Raw genomic sequence first — 5,548 nt, 5'->3', positions numbered from 1 at the left:
TATATACGCACAAATGTACAGATATGTATGTATATGTGTGAGTATGTTTGTATATAAGAATATGGAAAAATGAGCTTGGTACGTTAAGTTAGTATCTTGGAAGTGTATTTAAAAAGTATAAGTTTTCGGAAGCACATTGATTGCTGAATAATTTGATTGTATATAAGACATGTCTTAAGACCACAATCTAACCTAATAGCATAGATTAAATTGTTATTTTTACTAAAACCGATGTCACTATGGAAGTGCCGAATAGTTGCGTAATGATCTAACGATATGCTAAAAAATCTAACTTTAAATTGATTTGTTGTTTATCCTTTGTAAATGTAATTTATGCTATTCTGATTATTGTAAGAATTGTCAGTGCTTACATAGATAATGGGTTTGTGTTCACTATTGCTCTTCACTAGACACATTTTATGAATGTCAATTGCATTTTACAGCACTAATGTTATTTGGGTTCTGGTAATTTGAATTATTCATTTGTGTTTTATTGTTAGTGAATGATAATGTGTTGAAGAAATTTGTTGGTGTCGTGTAGTTTATTTTCGGTAAATTTGAGTTAAAGATTTTTCGGGAAGGAATGGCTATTTTACAAGCTGTAGGAATGTTTTTCCAATCAAGATACTGATGTTGAATGAATATAGTGTATTACACCTCCAAACGTTTGCGTTTCCTCTTCCCGAGTTGTACACGTCTGTAATATTTAGTGGTTTTAAAGAAACCACAATATGTTAATATATTATTGTATAGATTGACTACTTTGTTGGCTGAGGTTTTGTCGGCAGAGATGGTTTAGATTAGAAAGATTTGTGAATAAATTTCTGTGAGTAGACAGTGGGTGGTTAGAATCATGATTAATACATAGTATTGAAACATGTGGTTTAATGATATAAGGTTGGAAATTTCTGTCATTAATCATATATATTAGGTCTAAAAAACTGAATATCTGAGGTTGACTTTACCTTTCATCCTTTCGGGGTCGATTAAATAAGTACCAGTTACGCACTGGGGTCGATATAATCGACTTAATCCGTTTGTCTGTCCTTGTTTGTCCCCTCTGTGTGTAGCCCCTTGTGGGTAGTAAAGAAATAAGACTCGCACGCACACATGCGGACGCATACACAACACACATCTATCTATCTATCTATCTATCTATCTATCTATCTATCTATCTATCTATCTATCTATCTATCTATCTATCTATCTGCATTGCAACGGACTTCTTTCAGTCGGCCTGTGTAGAAGACACTTGCCCTATGGTTGGGAAGCAAACTTTTTACCCCACCGCCACGCCCGCGCCTACTATGTGTGTGTAGGTTTAGTGGTTGTCTACTCCTTATGCAGAGTCTGACCATTTCCTCTACCTACACGTCAGAACCATCATGGTGTCTGATTTTGTTTTTTAAACAAGACGGTGTTTTGAAAAGAAACCCACAAATTGTATATCCGATTTGGACCAGCATTTCGATTAACAGTATCAAATGCTTTGCTCAAATCAGCAAAGCAATGGTATAGGGAAAGATTCTGTTCAATGCACTTTTCCTGAAATTGTCTGATAGTAAAGATACAATCAACTATGCCCCTTGAGGAGTGAAAACCACATTGAGACTCAGACACCATATTTGGAACTATGAAGGTATTTATACGTTCTAACAGAATGTGGCCAAGTACCTTTCGAATCACAGACAAAAGCAAAATCTCACAAAAATTACCACACAGATCCTTTGGCCCCGATTTATACAAGGAGACTAAAATGGCCTCAATCCAGTCTTGAGGCACTTTCTCAGTTCTCCAACAGTGACAAATTAATATATTTAAGAGTTCGAACATTTTGTCACCCCCATATTTCAACTTCTGTACAGATTCCAGCACATCCTGGAAACATCGTTATTCAGCTTATTCACTGGTAAATAAATGTGATTTAGAGTCAGTTCAAATTCCACTTCCCTTATAACTGGAAGGTGTTCGATGTTTTCTACCATCTTCATGTCAGCAGATGATGGTTTATTCAAAAGTGCAGAAAAATGTTCTACCCAGCGCTTATGAATAAAAACGGTGTCAGTCAGAAGCAAACGCCCATTTGCTATTCTCATTGGAGCTCTTGAAGAAGATTTTGGGTCATATACCTCCTTAACATAAGAGTACAAACCCTTGACGTCATTTCTATCAGCCTCTTGTGCCTCTTTTGCTCTATATTTACACCATTCCTGTTTAACTTTCCTAAGAGCAGTCTGCACTTTTCCTTTTGGCTTTCCATAAGCTTCGTTTTGAGTTGGGGTTCAAGGACTGAGAAAGTAGTGTATTGCCTAAGTTTTGTTTTTCTAAAAGTAGATCATTAGTTTCTGCTGATTTGTCTGAGAACTCGTCACTGGACTTAGGCGATTTAAATTCCGCCGACGAACTTGCAGCATGAGATACGTTTGTTTTGAAATCTTCCCATAAATTGTTTGGGTCAAGATTGATACCTTCTATAGCATCGTGGAATCTTCGCAAGTTGCTTGGTAATATGAAGTTTGCAACATTTAACTTTTTGGGTACCTTAGGACCAGACTGTCTACTTTTAGTCATTATCAAAAAAATTATTTTCCTACACACCAGACGATGGTCAGTCCAAATCTCTGCTCCTCTAATGGCCCAAACACTAGAAACATCTTCCATATCACTCTTTCTGATCAAAATATAATCTATGAGATGCCAGTGCTTAGATCTTGGTTGCATCCAGGTGGTTTTATATTTATCTTTCTGTTTGAACAGAGTGTTGGCAACTACCAGATTATCCTCAGTACAAAACGTCAAAAGAGCTACTTCATTTTTATTACATTTTCCAATTCCATGTCGGCCTAAAACAGGCCATAAAACGTAGTCTTTTCCAACACTTGCGTTGAAATCTCCCAATATGACCAGCTTGTTAGAAATTGGTACTTTCCTCAATAATTGTGCTAGATCGTCATAAAACTGTCCTATAGTTTCCTAAGAATGAGATATTGTTGGTGTATAAATACTGACAATGGTAAGAAATATATTGTTCAAATATACCACTTGGAAATTCTGGAATGGAGGATAATAATGAATTCTTGAGAGCAAATCCAATACCAGATTCTCTACGCTGACCATCAGGTAGGCCTCTCCAAAAGATAGTATATCCATAAGTAGGTTCATTTATTTGACCCTCACCAGAGAGACGAGTTTCAGAGAGCGCAACTATATCAAGTGAATATTATTTAAGCTCACATGCAATAAGTGTAGTACGACTTTCTGGCCTCTTGTTGAACTTACCATCAAGAAGTGTGAGCACATTCCAACAGCCAAAATTCAGAAGATGTTTATTTTTTACTTTTTTTAATTTTCTTTGAAGACTGTTTGACCACAGGGGCAGGATGACGACCGGGCCCAACCTGTGACACACTGTGACACCTGCCGAACCAGACCTGTTCCCCTGACGTTCCTAAACCTTTTTTGCTATTTACTGAATCTGTTAGAGACATTTTAGAGTAATTTACAAGAGCATTTTTAGGTTTCTGCCAACCAACCAATTCAATGATTTTACTAAGATTTGGTGTACGAGAAGTACCTGTGCAGATGAATAATTTTCAGTGGGTGTAGCATGCAATGCACTACCTCCATCTACTGGCCAAAGAAGACTTTCGCCGCTGTGAGATGAAAATTGACAAAACCAGGAAATTCCAAAACCTCAAGTTTTATTTTGGAGATTTCCTTCGAGGAGAAGTTTAAGTGCTTCTACCTGGCCATGAGGTAAGCTATCCTGTTCCAGATACGAAACCGACACTCAAACGCTCTATAAAGTGATCAAGTATCATTCCGGTGTCCGACACGGAGTAGCTCATTCATACATATAAAACAAAATATAAGACATGTGGTTTAAAAATATAAACAAGATTTAAATATAAATAATATAAAAATGTAAAGATATGTAATTTTAAAATATAAATAAAATGTGTGTGTGTATATATATATATATATATATATATATATATACATACATACATACACACATCTATCTATCTATCTATCTATCTATCTATCTATCTATCTATCTATCTATCTATCTATCTATCTATCTATCTATCTATCTATATACATATATATGCATACATACACACATGCATGCATATTTATACACATTGACATAAATATCAAAAGAGATGTGTAAGAGGTTGTAGGTACAATCAATTTCAGCACTGATCCTTGAGCACTGCTAAACTGTTGATTTGGTGATATCAATTTCCTCGTATCATTGCGGTGAATCTGTATAAATAGAGTTACTTAAATAATATATTCTGTATCATGCTATAAGGAAGGAAAATGAAATAGTAGTATTAATGTTTTGATACTGTCTAGAAATAGACGTATAAGAGGAATGACAATACCATTATTTTACTAAACCAGCTTAACTTGGATATATAAGCTGAACATATTCATTAACTTACCATACAGACATATACATAAGCGTCTACGCATACAAAATGGATTACATCTATAAAACATCGTATATACCTATGCATACACCCAACCTAGAACATCCCCTCACTCACGCTCAGTTTTCGTATAGATGTAAAATGGATTATAGAAAGTCATTTTAAAATAAACAGTATACTTTTTCAGATTTTAGTTTAAACTAATAAATATTGATACAAAGAACAGAAATGTGATCCGATACTAAGAGTATCACACTACAGAAAGTATACTACATAAGTACATCATACATTAATTCATTTAAATATACATACGTAAGACATTCTTTCATTCAAACATACGTATGTTCATAAAAAAACATACATGTCTATATAAATTTCGCTTAGCTATTCAGGAACAGGAGATAGCTGTGAATAAAGACTTCAGAGAGATGCAAATACAGTAGAACTCATTTTGCTCATTAAGATTGGGAAGAAAACTTGTACACTGTTCAAGAGATACGCTGCCTAACGGATGTGAATGTCTCGTCTAAAATCATGGGGAAAAAGAAACCATCCATGGTGAAATAATGCGGAACGTACAGTACAGCTTATTTATCCAGATTATTGATTCTAATTCTTGCTTTTGCCACAGTAGATTTGCACAACGCTTGGAGAAACTGCAGTTTTACAAAAAAGAACTACACTACTTCGCATTTCAGTGATTCTGCAATTGAGCTTGCTGCAATGAACGTATTCATACAATCACGTATGCATAGTTATATATAAAGTTTTCACAAATACATGCATACACACACACTCTCGCACACACACACACACTGACACACACTCACTCACTCACACACACACATACACACACACGCTAATGTATTGGAATATATATACACTTATAGCTTGAGTATTTGTATAACCACAGATTCACGTGTATATATGTTGGTTTGCTTAAGTCTCCGTGCGTTGGTGGTTCGGCAAAGGCGACCGATTGAATAACGGTCAGACTTTAACAAATATGTGCATGGTTCGATTTGATTGACAAAAACACTTTAGTTGCTTCAACATGTCCGCAGTCCAATGACTTAAATAAGTAGAAGTTAAAATAAACAATATATATA

General features: G+C 35.2%; 1 protein-coding gene across 3 annotated transcripts in view; it reads right to left on the bottom strand.

Moving 5' to 3' along the window:
- The window catches only part of LOC106878042 (uncharacterized), a 202,986-nt gene that overhangs the window by 104,839 nt on the left and 92,599 nt on the right, over positions 1 to 5,548 (bottom strand). The window contains exon 3 of one of the 3 annotated variants that reach the window (XM_052978476.1): positions 4,189 to 4,269. The exons of the other annotated variants lie outside the window; for them this stretch is intronic. The gene's annotated coding sequence lies outside the window, so the exon portion shown is untranslated. The remainder of the gene's footprint in view (positions 1 to 4,188; positions 4,270 to 5,548) is intronic. 3 annotated transcript variants of the gene reach the window in all.

Source organism: Octopus bimaculoides, chromosome 2 (assembly GCF_001194135.2).
Source record: "Octopus bimaculoides isolate UCB-OBI-ISO-001 chromosome 2, ASM119413v2, whole genome shotgun sequence".
Lineage (NCBI taxonomy): Eukaryota > Metazoa > Mollusca > Cephalopoda > Octopoda > Octopodidae > Octopus > Octopus bimaculoides.
The sequence above is the reverse complement of the archived record's forward strand: the minus strand, read 5'-3'. Positions and strand labels throughout refer to the sequence as shown.